Source organism: Centropristis striata, chromosome 15 (assembly GCF_030273125.1).
Source record: "Centropristis striata isolate RG_2023a ecotype Rhode Island chromosome 15, C.striata_1.0, whole genome shotgun sequence".
Lineage (NCBI taxonomy): Eukaryota > Metazoa > Chordata > Actinopteri > Perciformes > Serranidae > Centropristis > Centropristis striata.
Window position 1 is genome coordinate 24,187,301 of NC_081531.1, and position 17,970 is coordinate 24,205,270.

A 17,970-nucleotide genomic window follows, 5' to 3' on the forward strand; every position below is an offset into this window, starting at 1 on the left:
TATTGTTTGATAAATAGATGAGCTAATAGTAATAACAACTTTAATTTATATAGCGCCTTTCAAAGGACCCATGGTCGCTCACTGACTTCATTGGATTTCCTTTTGGAATAGATACATTTTCTCTTTTCTTATATTTAGGGTGTATGTGTCTTCATCTGTAAAAGATAAACAATAGCTACTCAATAAAATTGAGGCAACAGATTGCACGCAATATTATTAATTAAATCTAACTACATTACAAGTTGAGTTAATAACAACTTAACAGGAAGTGCCTGTCAATTAAAAACGGACTAATTCTATTGCGTTGGATTCATTCAAAATTCTCTTGATTTAGAATTACATAGGCTACACATAAAGATGATATTTAATGTGATCAAAATAAGCAGATTCTATTTCAAACATTTTTATATTAAACTTACTTAAACAACTGCCTCAAAATCAAGGACACATTTATATTTAATACATTTGATCAAATATATAAAGTAAAATGAAATGACTACAGAATAATTTATTACAGTGTCCTTCCCTGGCCACAGAAGACTCTGTGACATCAAAGAGGAGTTCTATAGGATTGCAGGTGAGAAGATCTACAAATTACACTAAATTATACTATAACTGTTACCAGTCATAGTAGGATACTCATTACTTTGTGTTACAGGTTTCCCCAATGTCACTGGTGCACTGGACTGCACACACCCTGGATAAAATCCCCCCCAGGGGCCCATGAGGTGGATTTTGTGAAAAGGAAATCATTTCACAGCATTAATGTTCAGGTGAACATAACTTTTTGATATTGTCAATTGATGAACACTGTACATTGCTTGTGATGTGCATTGATTGGTTTAATAGTCCTCATCTTATGATTTCAGATGGTCTGCAATGCTGACTGTCTGATCAACAGACATTGACTGAGGCAGGCAAAATGGCCTGCCTCAGTCCATGACTCCAGAGTCTTTGGGACTTCTGAAATCTGTCAGCGCCTATCACAAGGTGAGCCACACAGCCATTAATAACCACCTTTTACATCATGGCTGTGTCAAGAATGTCACTCTGTTTGAGGGCTCTGCTGTGTTGCTGGGAGACAGGGGGTCTGCCTGCCAGCCTTTTCTCCTGACACCATTCACAGACCCCCAGGAGGCACAGCAGGCCTACAACCAGGACCATGCCAGGACCAGGCCCAGAGTTGAGATGACCTTTGGCCTCCTGAAGGCACGCTTTCAGTGTCTTCACTGTCCTCCACAATGTGGCCTGCCTGAGGAAGGAGAGGGCCCCCAGCCATGGACTGGGACAATCCTGCAATCTTCCCTGATGACGACAGTGGTCGGATGGTGAGGGACCAATATGTGTTAAATTATTTTAGTTAATATGCATGCTTTACATTTAAGTTAAATATGTCCTGCAGTGGCAGAGGAATTTGTGTGTTTTTTTATTTTTTTTATTGATTTGGCCTCTCATGATGGTTGTGCTGTATACTGTGTGTATACAAGCTTGCAGGGAGGCTACTGCATCATTCGTCTGTTCATTCGATGTGTATGGATTTGTCCTGCATTTATTTCAGTGTGCAGACATGCAGGGTGTATTATATACAGACCTTTGAATGTGTATTTATCCTTGTGTTGTAATAATAAGTAATATACTTTGATTCTGTGCTTTCTATCTTGTAGAGTCACTGTGACTCACTGTGTTTACCTGTTTTGATTTATCCTTATTCAATAAAGGAACATAATGTACACTTTGTGTATATATTTATTTATATGGGATTTGTATTTTATACGATGAGTTTTAGGGCCACACTGAGGAAGACAACAAAAGTCATACATTTATGAGACTGATTCTTTTTGCGGAAAAGATGTATTGTCTTGCATCTTTGCATCTTTTTAAAGTCCTGATACTTCTGACAATGTGATGCTGGTTGATGTGCCAAAAGATGAAGTATCTCCTTGTTGGTGAAACCTATACTGAAGTACAATTCCACAAAAAGCTCCACGGCCCTCATTTTAACAACTCTCCTCCTCTAAAACAAGTTAAATTAGTAATCTGTAATTTTATATATAGCCTCATAGTCTATGGGAAACTGTAAATTATCTAATGATTGCAACATCATCTAAAATAATTAATTATCCAAAATGATTGAAATGAATGATCACAAACGTTTGAATAATAACAGTGGGCCTAGTTCTATGTGATAACAATGTGTAAAGGGCAGTGGAATAACTATTGGTGTCCGTTTGTGGTGACTGCTGACTGAGATAAGGGATGAGATTAAATAGATCCTGGAACATAGCCTGGTCTGGGGCAGGTTTGCTCCACAGAATAAATCTCCATGGTAATTTATACCATAACATATCCTACTGCCCCCTATCCTGCTTTTGTGCAACCGGATCATGGATAAGTTGAGCCAGGATAACCAGAATCAGCTCTTCGTTAAGGTGGAGAAATGCCAGTTCCACGTCTACTTCCACACGCAAGGAACTTCAACGCTTCCTGGGGTTCGCAAACTTCTACCGATGGTTCATCCAAAACTACAGCTCGATAGCGACTCCGCTCACCTCCCTGAAAGAGCCTTTCCAATGGTCCGCCGCTGCAGAGAGCTTTTGGTGAGTTGAAACCATCCTCATATTCCCTGACCCCTCTTGCCAGTTTATTGTTGAAGTGGATGCCTCGGACACTGGTGTGGGGGCAGTTCTGTCTCAGCGGTCGGCAGAGGATCAGAAGGCTCACCCGTGTGCCTTCTTCATTTCATTTTTTTTCATTTCATTTTATTAATTCTTCATTTCGAACCGAAAAAAAAAACATATACTACAACAGCGTAGGCTAGATGCATATACATATTCATACACATACTCACATAGACACCATTAAACAGATGTACATAAACATATAAACATTTACACACATACAGTATATAAAGCCCTATACATATACATGCATCTGCCCTGTTTAAGTAAAAAGATAGAAATAAGAACCAGTTAACTTAATATTCAATATGCATTTCCTTATATTGTTTTGGTTTGAAAAAAAAAGGGAGTAGGCTGAATTATAAAATACTTATCTAGGCCTCTCCCTTGATACTCAACACTTCAAAAATAAGAAATTGTATCTCTATATACAGCCACTTAATGTCAAATGAATATGTATTATTATTATTATTATTATTTATTTACTTATTTTCTTATTAGTCAACCATAGTATATCAAACAACTTAGATCTGAGAATTTCTATTACTCCCGCAAAGAAAACAAACGAAAAAAAAAAAAAAAAAGCTGTCTCCTGTGGAGAGGAATTATGACATAGGGAGCCGGGAGCTGTTGGCGGTGAAGCTTGCACTGGAGGAGTGGAGACACTGGTTGGAGGGAGCAGAGCAGCCGTTTGTGGTCTGGACATATCACAAAAATCTGGAATACATTCGTTCAGCCAAGCGGTTGAACTCCCGGCAAGCAAGAAGGGCCCTCTTCTTTAACCGCTTTGAATTCTCCCTCTCCTACCGACCAGGCTCAAAGAACATAAAACCTGACGCCCTGTCCCGTCAGTTCCAGCTGGAGAGCTCTCCTACTGGGGAGGTGGAGCATAAGGTAAAGCGCTCCCATGCCGAACACCCTGCTCCCAGTGCTTGTCCTGATAACTGCTTGTTTGTTCCTGCCAGCCTCTGTCCTCAGGTATTCCACTGGGGCCACTCTTCTCGCCTGGCTTGTCACCCTGGGGGTGCTGGGGGCCAACAGCAGTCTGTCATCTGGTTTCCATCCTCAATCTAATGGCCAGGCTGAACGGATGAATCAGGAAATGGAGACAGTGCTGCGCTGTCTCACCTCCCGCAATCCATCCTCATGGTCCAAACAACTCCTGTGGGTAGAGTACGCCTATAACACCCTTCTCAGTTAAGCCACCGGCCTCCTGCCTTTCCAGTACTCCCGGGGTTACCAACAAACGCTCTTCTCTGAGCAGGAAGGTGAGGCCAGCGTCCCTCAGTCCAGGCATTCATCCGACGATGTTGACGCACTTGGATGCAAGCCAGGTCCACCCTTTTGCTCTCCTCCAACCGTTACCAATGGTCAGCCAACCGGCACCGCACCCCGTAACACCCCAGGGCAGCGCGTCTGGTTATCGACGCAGGATCTTCCTCTAAGAGTGGAGTCAAAGAAGTTGGCTCCCCGTTTTGTGGGTCCTTTCCCCATCTCGAATGTCATCAACCCGGCAGCGGTCCGCCTTCGTATACCACGATCCATGAGGATTCACCCCACCTTCCACGTCTTCCACGGTCTGTCAGGGTTTCCAGCATATCTTAGTTATATTCAGTTCATTTTGTTTTCATGCCATATCATTAACTCCCCTGTCATTTCAGATCCTGCCACTCCCACCTGCCAGTTTATCAGTTCATTCCCTTCACCTGGTTCCCCTGCTCATCTCATCACCCCTGTATTTATACTGGTCCACTTCCACTTGTTCTCTGCCAAATGGTCCTGTGTTTCAGCCTTCCAGCGGTCTCTTGTCTGTTTTTGCCTGATCTACCTGTTCTGAACCTGCCTGTTTATTGGATTTTGGATTCCTGCCTGCCCCTAGTTGGATTTGTTTGCCTGTTTGTACTGATCTCCCGGTTTTGACATTTTTTCCTGAACATTTAAGTATACAGAGTTTCCTGCTGATTTACTGTCTCTGTGTCATGCTTTTGGGTTCTACTCTGCCAGTACTGGTGATCCTTACAGATGTATTAGAGCTGATGGTATCAAACAGAAATTTAGGATTGCTCTTATGAGAAATAAGTTGGGCAAAATAAGCAGCTCTTGCTATTTTTAACAAATTGTTTAAAGCAAATCTCAGATCCTTGAGGTACAGCCTGTGAACCTCAAGCTTCGATGCTTTCCACAGCCGCTCTGCCTTGTGGCAGTTTCTCCTGTGGTTTTTAATCTCTTCATTTAACCAAGGGCAAGGTTTCCTAAGAGAGGTGGATCTTGCATTGATTGGAACTACTTTATCAAGAACTGACTTGCAGTGAAGATTAAAACACTGCACCAGGGAATTCACATCATTACCATCATCATCATCATTGTTTGGGGCAGGCTCAGCATCAAACAGGGAAATAAAGCTGTCACCAACAGGCTGATTAATAAAACGTTTCTTTCCCTGAACAATACATGACGTGTGCTTCTCAACATATGCCATATCAAAGGAGCTGTGGTCACTGACAAGAGAATCTCCACATGTAGATTTTCCACCATCAATCCATGTGATAAGACAAGGTCCAGTGTATGTCCCTTTAAATGCATGGGACCAGAGACATGTTAAACAAATGTAAAGACTCAGTGATATTTAAAAACTCAGTAGCAGTGTTAGATGACTCATCATCTATATGAATATTAAAATCACCAATAATAAGCACCTTATCCTGTTTGATAATGGAAGATAAAGTTCAGTGAAATCGGATAAAAACCAAGCTGGGCCAGGAGGGCGGTAAATTAAGATACAATAAAATGGGTTGTGTTCATTTATCTTAGTCACTTGAAGCTCAAACGAGGGGAAACCGTCAGAGTTCACCAGCCTAGTTTTGAGGCGGTCACGGAAAACCACAGCGAGCCCCCCGCCACGTCCAGTGAGACACAGCTCCTTGAGGTGGATAAATTCCCCCTGCCACTGCTATGTTTCAGACAAGAACAGGAAGTCAAGATTTTCCTGGATCAGCAAGTCATACACACTGAAAAAAAGGGAAATAGTGGGTCTTTGAATTTACAAAAATGCAGTTAGTATATGCAACTCAATTCATTTATATTCCTCTTGTGAATATGGTTTAATCATGTAGACTTCACTTGCTTATGTAGATTGTTGAATTTGTATGTTTCTCTCGTGTTGATAGAAATTGACTGAATTGAAATCAATATAATCGCGTTTGGTCATCACTGGAAATGGGATATATTCAAATGATGCCAGGAACTTCCTGGCAGGAAGTGTCATTGGCACTACGCAGCAGAATGTGGCAGAGAAGAAGAAGTGTCGTTGACCGCCAAATTTGCTGGAAAAGTAAGATTATCAAATTGATTTATGTTTCTGTTCAAATAGGCTCTTACAGTAACAGTAGGGTTATGTAACAATTATGACAGTCTTTCCATTTGTTTGTGTGTATATGCATACGTTTGCTTTACCAACACTAGCTAGTTTATCGTTAGATTTACCGACAATAATGCCACTTTTGCTTGAAGCCGGCAGCATACCTTTTCCCTGAGCTTCGCCCTGGTGGGTTATGTAGTTTGGTAGGGAGTGTAAACGCAAGTGTGTGTGTTTGTCGCGAGTGTGAGTGTGTGTGTGTGTGTGTGTGTGTCGCACGCGCACATGTGTGCCGCGCCCACGAGTGAGGGAGCGTGTGTCTGTCTTGAGTGTGTGTGTCGAGAGCCGACGTGAAACTATAACGGTGCAAATTATTTTTTACACTATTAGTTTATCATGTAATTTTCTTATCCACTCTCCTCTCCCAACATTACTGAAAAAGTCATCCATAAATCAGCTAAGTATTGAAATGAATGAAGCAGTGTCCTTAAAGTCGGACTCAAACTGAATTTAAAATTCTTTTCTTCCTGCTATTGTGTTCAACATTGCGCCTTATTAGCGTACAGAAAACACTTAATGTCTCCTGCATCTTTGCTTCGTGCTTTGTTATATTTGGTTGCAGTATATTAATTAATTGAGACAATCCACTGAGTTCACCTCACTGATTTTAAATAATTTCTTCCACAGGTCCATCATCCTATTTTCAGAGGATACAAACTCAAGGCTTTATAGGGGTAAGTACTGTCATATTTATGTTCTTTAGTGTTGCTGTTAAAGCCCTAAATCTGCATTTGTGACTTTTTGAGTACATTTCTAAAAATAATTGAAGTTATGAGTTTTAGATGGAAAAGATCAATTATTTTTCGTATTTCAATTTATTAAAATTGAAAATGTATACTTACTGTTTTAACAACATCAGTAAACATTAAAAACACACATAGTTTATTGTGTTAGTTCTCATATTTTAATATATCAACGAAATTGGAATCTCCCACAGTCAGGACATGAAAAACCTAGAAATGTTAAGAATTTTGACAATGTTTTTATGTGAAATATTAAGATCTTTAGAATTGTGTAAAGGTTATAGAAAATTGTGTAATGTTCTAGTTGGCACATACTTTTTTGGCAAGAAGGACATATGAAGAACTATTCAACTATTAGTGTATCTTGGTGTTATATTCTTGGAGAAATATAAACCCATAGGACATTTTTCACCAGTAGTTGACTTAAAAAATAAAGTACAAGGGCATTAACTGAATTAATACATTATTCAAGAGAATTTCCTTTCAGTGTGATGATGTAGATGCTGGACGAGCATGTATCATTACGGGAGTCTGTATCTACATGGGCGAAGACCCAGAAAACCTTGTGAATTCATTTGATTTTATATGTCAGATGTAAAACCTATTCAATTGATTAATGTTCCACTGTTGTTACTTGTCCTTGTCTCTAAATTTTACAATATTCTAACTTTCACCTTACCGTGTCAAGATCTATGCTGTCACTATGTCTGCCCAATTTCATATTTATTTATTATTTTCTTGATGGGGTTATTTACCTACCTTTTGTCTGTTTTTACAGGGCATGGATGAAGATGCCATCAATGAGGCCATTGAAGACACCACTGTTGGGATTTATGTTCTTAAAGAATATGCTTCAAGTGATGAACCAGAGGACATTGGCATCGTCATGGAAGGCATCAAGGTATTGCAAGATCTGCGTAATGTAGCATTAGCTGTTGCTATGCTGTTTGGACTCATGTATGCCATGAACCTCAACTACCCTGCTGACCTCTGCTACACCTTTAAGCTAGTCCAAAAGATTTTCATGGAACTGGATGGGGGTAAACTTTCTAACAAAGCACTCTCTCTGGAAAACAGACTCTTTCAGTGAAAGGGTCAGAGACACTGCACTGCCAGCGATAAAACACAAGACACTTGAATTGTCCTCAAAAGCATTTTTGGTATTGCTGTACCATTTGGACTTGTTTTTCAGTTTCTCTTGAATCCACTGACTAAGCTGACAGTATTTACATCTTGTAGATTGTTTACGTACATATGTGTTTATTCCTCAGGTAAAAGGTTATGAAAATACCGTTGTCAGCAATGTTATAAAGGTTTATGCAGGGTTAACCATGGGAGTAAACTTTATAACAAAGCACTGGTTCTAATTTCCCTTATTCACTTTGTGCCATGGTTGGTTTACCTCAGTGCATTCATGTCATTCTTGTTTTGTATTTGCTCTCAGGGTTGCATTATTTATGGTACCAGTTGACAATATTTTGTATTTGTACTTTTTACTGTGACAAGTTCATACAGGGTTTGTTAATGTCTGCTGTTCTTAATGACTTTTGCATTTTCATTATGTATTATGAATCCGTTGCACTTTTTGCAGAATTTACAGTTTTTTGTTGTGATTCCACTGTGAACACTATGGATTATGGATTGTGTTTGAATGCTCTGCTGTTGATACAGGGTTTACAGTGTCAAATTTTTGCTTTTGATCCCTCTTCCTCAGATTGTGGCAACTGTACTGAGTTCTGTTTTGGCGAAAGCTTGTGTATGCTCTGCAATCTTGTAAGGCTCAATATAGCACAAATTTTATCATCCAACTCTCACTCTGCCTTTTGTTTGTCAATGCAAATGTTCTTTTTACATGTATGATTTTGTATTTGCACACACAAACATGGAAGGAATGTCTACAATACATTTGGATAGAGTTAACTTTAACAAATCAAGTTATATTTACAGACCTAACTCGGGTAGCAGAGACATAGGGGAGAGTGGGGTATAAGATGTGCCACTTTTTACTTATGTTGTCCTGGAAGTAAGGAAAAATGACACAGAAACAGAATGAAAAAATATACCTTTATTTCTGGATGTATCCTATCAAATGAAATTATCAGAATGCGTATCTGACAAAGCTGCCCAAAATAATGACTTCTCAGAAAAAAGTTCTCCTGTGGCTCAACTTGCCCCAGGTTAGGGGTAAGTTGAACCAAGTTAGTGGGTAAGTTGAGCCATCTGGGGGTAAACTGACCATCAGACCACCAGTTTTAAAATGTAAAACTGAGCATATTGTGCTAACTAACAATTTAAAAAGTTTTGAACTTGTGAGAACAAACCACCAGTTAGTTTCAGAAGTATTTTATTTTTTTATTTTTATTTTTTTATTTCTTAGTTTCTTTTGTTCAGACAAGGTAAGTAGGAGATGTTTTTACCTGACATGTTTCGACTGACAACTTCAGTCTTCTTCAGAGGTGTCAGCTGATCGATGTGACGTGTCTTTTTGTGGAGTTCCTCATAGGGCGTGGTCGACCTGACAACTGGCAGGTCTGTCAGGTTGACCACGCCCCCCAGAACTATTTAATCAAAACAACTACTCAATATTCCAACTGTCAAGGTCGCAGGGAAATATGAACTGTTGCTCCCTTCTTGCAGTTCCTCCAGCCTTTTGAGGTTGAGGTAGCTTCTTCAGCACATCACTCGGTGGGAAAGATGCCTCATCCTTTTCCTTGAATGCAAAGGTTGGTTTTTTACTGTCAGTGATCCCTCGGATTCTTTTGAGAAATCTGGCACTCACTTCGTTGCCTGCAAGGCTGTCAACAAAGCCAATGTAATGGTGGCTCCTGCATTTGGATGCAAATTTTATAATGACAAAGTCACCAACTACCAGATCTGAGACATCTGGTTCACTTCTTTCATCGCTGGAGCTCTCATGCTCAGAAGTGTCATCAAATGGGATGGCAACATCACTCTCCTCAGAGCTGCTTTCCACTGCAATTTTCCTCTCGTCCACACCGTACCTTTCTACAGGTGAGGCAGATGTAGTATGATTAGCTGCAGGGGAGCTGAGGAAAAAGCTTTGTGTTTGAAAGCCAGGAGGCAACGGACGTGTTTACGGAGAAACGGACTCTGAAACTGGAGGACTGCCGGTAAGCACTCATTATTGCTTGCCTGTATGAACGATTATGACCTGGCGGTGTTTGAGCCCATTAATTAAAACATTTACTTTGTTTACTGGTTAATTCACTGTTAAATATTTCATTTAAAAGGGTGTACCTTCCTGACGGGCTGACGTGCTAAGGTGAGCGTATTGTGTCACTTCCGGTGTTTCTGTGTGTGCTCGTAGTGTAGTGCTGTGCTTGTTTGCTGCTCTTGCTAAATACAGTTAACTCTGTTAAAAGTTACGCATTATAACGGATACCTGTCCGCTTCATTTATACATACGCTAGTTTTACTTAAGCACCCGTATCTATCTGCTCCTTGTAGCGACTCGTCGCTAATCTTATCTGTCTGATACTACTCAGTTGTGTTAGCTACCTAGCCTAGCTGCTAACCATGTCTTCTCCCCCTCACTCTCCTGCTCTCTCTTGCCCGGTGTGTCAAATGTTTAGTTACTGCTTAGCCTCCTTTAATGATAATGGTACTTGTAATAAGTGTAGTGCTTTAGCTGTGTTGGAGGCGAGGCTTAGTGAACTAGAAGTGCGGCTCCGCACCATGGAAACTAATTCGGTAAAGTTAACTGCAGCAGTTAGCCAGTCGCCCTTAGCTGGTGCGAGCCGACATAGTGCAGCTAGCCGTTCCCCGACACCTCCCGAGCGGCCGGACGGCTGGGTGAATGTCCGAAGGGGGAATAGTCAGAAGCCGAGGCCCACGATGGTTAACCACCAACCGCTTCACGTCTCCAACAGATTCTCCCCACTCAGTAACACACCTACTGAGAAGCCAACTCTGATCATTGGCGACTCCATTCTTCGGAACGTGAAGTTAGCGAAACCAGGCACCATAGTTAAGTGCATCCCGGGGGCCAGAGCGGGCGACATTGAATCCTTTTTGAAACTGCTGGCTAAGGATAAACGTAAATACAGTAAAGTTGTTATTCACGTCGGCAGTAATGACAGCCGGTTACGTCAATCGGAGGTCACAAAAATTAATGTGGAATCGGTGTGTGCATATGCCAAAACAATGTCGGACTCCGTAGTTTTCTCTGGTCCCCTGCCAAATTTGACCAGCGATGATATGTGTAGCCGCATTTCATCGCTCCAGCGCTGGTTGTCGAGGTGGTGTCCAGCAAACAACGTGGGCTTCGTTAATCATTGGCAAACTTTCTGGAGGAGACCTGGTCTTATTAGGAGAGATGGTGTTCATCCCACTTTGGATGGAGCCGCTCTCATATCTAGCAACCTGACCAAGTTTATTAGCGGTCCAAACCCGTGACAAATCAGAGTTGAGACCAGGAGGCAGAGTCGCAGTGTAAAACACTTCTCTGCCTTTCCCTTTGAGCAGTCATCCACCCAAAATCCCATAGAGACTGTGTCTGTCCCCCGTCCTCCCAAAGTTAAGTTAATTAAACCAGGTTCTAACAGAAGAGGAGTTACCCAAAATAACCTAATAAAAATTGAAACTTCAACTGCAAATAAACAAAAACCCAAAATAATTAAATGTGGACTCTTAAACATTAGATCCTTATCATCTAAAGCTTTATTAGTAAATGAGTTAATATCAGATTGCAATATTGACTTACTTTGTCTAACTGAAACCTGGCTGCGTGATGAAGAATATGTTAGCCTAAATGAATCTACTCCTCCTAGTCATATTAATACTCATATCCCTCGTGGCACAGGCCGAGGAGGAGGAGTTGCAGCGATATATGAGTCAAACCTTCTAATTACCCCAAAACCTAAACTAAACTATAACTCATTTGAAAGCCTTGTTCTCAGTCTGTCACACCCAACATGGAAAAACCAACAGCCAATCCTATTTGTCATAGTTTACCGGCCTCCCGGTCCATATTCAGAATTTTTATCACAATTCTCTGAGTTTTTATCAAGCCTAGTACTAATTACAGATAAGGTAATTATTGTAGGTGATTTTAATATTCATGTTGACGTTGATAATGATAGCCTTAGTACTGCTTTTATCTCCTTACTAGAATCGATTGGCTTTAATCAGAAAGTTCATGAAGCCACTCACTCTTTTAACCACACCCTCGACCTTGTGTTGACGTATGGGATTGAAATTGAACATTTACTAGTTTTCCCACAAAATCCTGTGTTATCAGACCATTATTTAATAACTTTTGAAGTCCTGCTATTGGACTACTCGCTAATAAGCAAGAGTTTCTACACTAGATGTCTATCTGATAGTGCTGTAGCTAAGTTCAAGGAAGTGATTCCACCTGTCTTTAACTCTTTGTCGTGCTCCAACATAATAGAGGACTATGTTAACTTCAGTCCCTCCCTAATTGATAACTTTGTCGACAGTACTGCAGATTCACTGCGAACAACGCTAGATTTTATTGCCCCACTAAAAAAGAAAATAATAAAACAGAAAAAGTTAACTCCATGGTACAATTCCCAAACCCGTGAACTGAAGCAAATTTCACGAAAGCTCGAAAGGAAATGGCGTTCAACTAAGCTGGATGAATTTCTTTTAACCTGGCAGGACAGTCTTAAAACATATAAGAAAATCCTCCGTAAAGCCAGATCAGCCTATTATTCCTCATTAATTGAGAAAAATAAGAACAACCCAAGATTCCTTTTCAGCACTGTAGCCAGGCTGACAGAGAGTCACAGCTCTATTGAACCATGTATTCCTATTGCACTCACTAGTAATGATTTTATGAGCTTTTTCAATGAGAAAATTATAACTATTAGAAATAAAATTCACTACCTCCTGCCATTAACTGGTACTGAGGCATCCTTAAACCCTGGAGCCTTAGAAACGGGTACAAACCCTGATAAATATTTAGATCGCTTCGCTCCCATCACTTTCCAACAACTAACCTCAATGATTTCCTCATCTAAACCGTCAACCTGTCTCCTAGACCCCATACCAACAAGGCTGCTTAAAGAGGTTCTACCTTTAACGGGTACTTCTTTCTTAGATGCAATCAACTTGTCATTATTAACAGGCTACGTGCCACAATCATTTAAAGTAGCTGTAATTAAACCTCTTCTCAAAAAGGTTAATTTAGATCCTGGCGTTTTAGCAAACTATAGACCAATATCTAACCTCCCCTTCATCTCTAAGATCCTGGAGAAAGCAGTCGCAAATCAACTTTGTGATTTTCTTCAACACAATAGTCTATATGAGGACTTCCAGTCAGGATTTAGAACTCATCATAGCACAGAAACAGCACTGGTAAAAATTACAAATGACCTTTTAATTTCTTCTGATAATGGACTTGTCTCAGTCCTTGTCTTACTAGATCTGAGTGCTGCATTTGATACAATTGACCATCGTATCCTATTACAGAGACTGGAACATGCAATTGGCATTAGAGGAACGGCACTGGGCTGGTTTAAATCGTACTTATTAGACCGTTTCCAGTTTGTTCATGTGAATAATGAATCCTCCGTGCGCACTGATGTTAACCACGGTGTTCCACAGGGTTCTGTGCTTGGACCAATTTTATTCACCCTTTATATGCTCCCTCTAGGTAATATAATTAGAAAACATTCAATTAACTTTCATTGTTATGCTGATGACACTCAGTTATATATATCAATCAAGCCAGGTGAAACTGATCAGCTAGCCAAACTAAATGCATGCCTTAAAGACATAAAAACCTGGATGGTCCACAACTTCCTAATGTTAAACTCGGAAAAAACAGAAGTGATTGTACTGGGACCCGAACACCTCCGAAACTCATTATCTAAAGACTTAATTAGCATCGATGGCATTACCCTGGCCTCCAATACCACCATAAGGAATCTCGGAGTTATCTTTGATCAGGATCTGTCATTTAACTCCCATATAAAACAAACTTCAAGGACTGCATTTTTTCACCTACGTAATATTACAAAAATTAGACACATCCTGTCTCAAAAGGACGCAGAAAAATTAGTTCATGCTTTTGTTACTTCAAGGTTAGATTACTGTAATTCCTTACTGTCAGGCTGCTCCAATAAATCCCTTAAAACTCTTCAGTTAGTCCAAAATGCTGCGGCTCGTGTACTAACAAGAACCAAGAAAAGAGATCATATTTCTCCTGTTCTAGCTTCGCTGCACTGGCTCCCTGTAAAATCCAGAATTGAGTTCAAAATCCTTCTTCTTACTTACAAAGCTCTAAATGGTCAGGCACCATCATATCTTAAAGACCTCATAATGCCATATTACCCTTCTAGAGCACTACGCTCCCAAAATTCTATGTTACTTGTGGTTCCTAAAGTCCTTAAAACTAGATTGGGAGCCAGAGCCTTCAGTTATCAAGCTCCTCTCTTGTGGAATCATCTCCAAGTCTCAGTTCGGGAGGCAGACACCCTGTCTTTATTCAAGAGTAAACTTAAAACTTTCCTCTTTGACAAAGCCTATAGTTAGGGCTGGCCGAGGCCTGCCTTGGACCAGCCCCTAGTTATGCCGCTATAGGCCCAATGTGTCGGGGGACACGATACACCGGGGCCCTCTTTCTCTCTGTCCCAATAATACATGACAAGCTTTTATTTTCCCCAGAATACTCGCACTTTTCTCTGCTCTCTCTTCACAGGGTGTGGAGCTGTGGTCCTGCTCCATCACTCCTGCTGGTCTCACTGCTGTGGATCTGGTCCGGCCCCAGATGGGAATGTTCCTCTCCTGGTCCACTCACCATCACTACTGGCCAATGGTGGCGCATCATCACCTGCTGCTGTGCCCCCCCAACCCCCCCCCCCCCCCCCCCCCCCCCCCCCCCGCCCAAGAACTCCTGCTCCTCTCTCTCTCTCTCTCTCTCTCTCTCTCTCTCTCTCTATTGCCCCCCCCCCCAACCTCTATCTACTCTACTCTGTTGACCTGCCCTGTACAACGACATCTATTGCACGTCTGTCCGTCCTGGGAGATGGATCCCTCCTCTGTCGCTCTCCCTGAGGTTTCTTCTTCTTTTTCCCCTGCTAAAAGGGTTTTTTTAAGGAGTTTTTCCCTGGCCGATGTGAGGGTCTAAGGACAGAGGGTGTCGTACCATATGTACAGTCTGTGAAGCCCTTTGAGGCAAATCTGTGATTTGTGATTTTGGGCTATATAAATAAAATTGATTTGATTTGATTTGATTTGTATTAAAGTAGATTATTAGTTAATTATTTCATACAAGATCAGTGAATTGTAAAACATTTAATTTGTGACCTTCTCCATCAAAACCTGTGGGCCCACCCCCCGCAGAGTAGGACATAGGAGTCGGGTGCAGTGGGAGTTGGGCAGCAGGCGAAGGCGGGTACCTGGGCGTGCTGACCCCCGGCTCCAGCGGCTAGCTCTGGGGACGTGGAACGTCACCTCGCTGGCGGGGAAGGAGCCCGAGCTTGTGCGGGAGGTAGAGGTTACCAGCTAGAAATAGTTGGGCTCACCTCCACACATAGCGTGGGCTCTGGAACCAAACTCCTGGAGAGAGGCTGGACTCTCTCCTTTTTCCGGAGTTGCCCAGGGTGAGAGGCGCCGGGCGGGTGTGGGGATACTCACAAGCCCCCGGCTGAGCGCCACTGTGTTGGAGTTCTCCCCGAGGAACGAGAGGGTCGCCTCCTTGCGGCTGCAAGTCGCGAGGAGAAGGTCTCTGACTGTTGTTTGTGCCTATGCACCGAACAGCAGTTCGGAGTACCCGGCCTTCTTGGAGTCTCTGGGTGGTGTCCTGGAAGGGGTACCGCCTGGAGACTCTGTAGTTCTTCTGGGAGACTTCAACGCTCACGTGGGCAACGATGACGGTACCTGGAGGGGGGTGATTGGGAGGAACGGCCTGCCCGATCTGAACCTGAGCGGTGTTTTGTTATTGGACTTCTGTGCTAGTCATGGATTGTCCATAACAAACACCATGTTCAAACATAGAGTTGCTCATAAGTGTACCTGGTACCAGAGCACTCTAGGCCAAAGATCGATGATCGATTTCATTATCGTATCGTCAGATCTGCGGCCGCATGTTCTGGACACTCGGGTGAAGAGAGGAGCAGAGCTGTCAACTGATCACCACCTGGTGGTGAGTTGGATCAGGTGGCGGGGGAGGATGCTGGACAGACCTGGCAAACCTAAACGTGTAGTGAGGGTGAACTGGGAACGTCTAGCGGAGGCCCCTGTCTGCAGGGTCTTCAACTCACACCTCCGGAAGAATTTCTCCATCATCCCGGGTGAGGTTGGGGACATGGAGTCCGAATGGGCCATGTTCAAAGCCTCAATTGTTGATGCGGCTGGTAGGAGCTGTGGCCTGAAGGCCGTCGGTGCTTGTCGTGGCGGCAACCCAAGAACTTGACGGGAGGCCGTCAAGCTGAAGAAGGAGGCCTTTCGGTCTTGGCTGGCCAAAGGGTCTCTGGAATCAGCAGACAGGTACCGTTCGGCCAGAAGGGCTGCAGCTGCGGCAGTCGATGAAGCAAAAACTCAGGTATGGGAGGAATTCGGGGAGGCCATGGAGGAGGACTTTCGGTCGGCCTCAAAGAGGTTCTGGAAAACCGCCGGGCGTCTCAGGAAGGGAAAGCAGGGCTTGGCCCAAGCTGTGTTCAGCGGGGGCGGAGACCTGCTGACCCGACCTGTGGATGTCGTCGGACGGTGGAAAGAACACTTTGAGGAACTCCTTAATCCAGCCAACACGTCCTCTGTAGAGGAGGCAGAGTCTGAAGACTCAGGGGAAGACTCACCAGTAACCCTGGCAGAGGTCGCCGAGGTAGTCAAAAAGCTACCTGGCGGCAAGCCGCCAGGGTTGGATGAGATTCGCCCTGAGATGCTGAAGGCTCTGGACACTGTTGGGCTGTCATGGTTGACACGCCTCTTCAGTGTCGCGTGGAGGTCTGGGACAGTGCCAGTGGAGTGGCAGACTGGGGTGGTGGTTCCCATTTTCAAAAAGGGGGACCGGAGGGTGTGTTCCAATTACCGTGGAATCACACTCCTCAGCCTCCCCAGAAAAGTCTACTCCAGGGTGCTGGAAAGGAGGCTCTGGCCGATTGTCGAACCTCGGATTCAGGAGGAACAATTCGGCTTCCGTCCTGGCCGTGGAACAACGGACCAGCTCTTTACCCTTGCGAGACTTCTGGAGGGGGCATGGGAGTTTGCCCATCCAGTCTACATGTGTTTTGTGGACTTGGAGAAGGCCTACGACCGTGTCCCTCGGGGAGTCTTGTGGGGTGTACTGCGGGAATATGGGGCACCGGGCTCGTTGCTACGAGCTATCCGGTCCCTATATAACCAAAGTGAGAGCTGTGTCCGCATACTCGGCACAACGTCGAACACGTTCCCAGTGGGTGTTGGCCTCCGCCAGGGTTGCCCCTTGTCTCCGATTCTGTTTGTGGTTTTCATGGACAGGATCTCAAGGGGCAGCCGGGGGGAGGAAGGGATTCGGTTTGGTGACCTAAGAATTGCATCTCTGCTTTTTGCAGATGATGTGGTTCTTTTGGCTTCATCAAGCCGGGACCTCCAGCACTCGTTGGGGCAGTTTGCAGCCGAGTGCGAAGCGGTTGGGATGAGAGTTAGCACCTTCAAGTCTGAGGCCATGGTTCTCTGCCGGAAAACGGTGGACTGCCCCCTCTGAGTGGGGAGAGAGGTACTGCCTCAAGCGAAGGAGTTCAAGTATCTCGGGGTCTTGTTCACGAGTGAGGGTAGAACGGAGCGTGAGATGGACAGGCGGTTTGGTGCAGCGTCAGCAGTGATGCGGGCGTTGTACCGGACCGTCGTGGTGAAGAAGGAGCTGAGCCGGAAGGCAAAGCTCTCGATTTACCGGTCCATCTACATTCCAACCCTCACCTATGGTCATGAAATTTGGGTAGTGACCGAAAGAGCAAGATCACGAATACAAGTGGCTGAAATGAGCTTCCTCCGTAGGGTGGCTGGGCTCAGCCTTAGAGATAGGGTGAGGAGCTCAGACATCCGGAGGGAGCTCGGAGTAGAGTCGCTGCTCCTTCGCGTCGAAAGGAGTCAGCTGAGGTGGTTTGGGCATCTGGTAAGGATGCCTCCCGGGCGCCTCCCGTTAGAGGTGTTCCGGGCACGTCCAACT

The 17,970-nt window shown here is 43.5% G+C and overlaps 1 long non-coding RNA gene across 1 annotated transcript; it reads left to right on the forward strand.

The window, feature by feature from the left end:
• The first annotated feature begins 458 nt into the window (after positions 1-458).
• On the forward strand, positions 459-914 carry LOC131986282 (uncharacterized). Its single transcript, XR_009395688.1, has 3 exons — positions 459-577; positions 659-773; positions 870-914. It is a non-coding gene; the product is annotated as an uncharacterized LOC131986282 (long non-coding RNA).
• The last annotated feature ends 17,056 nt before the right edge of the window (positions 915-17,970 follow it).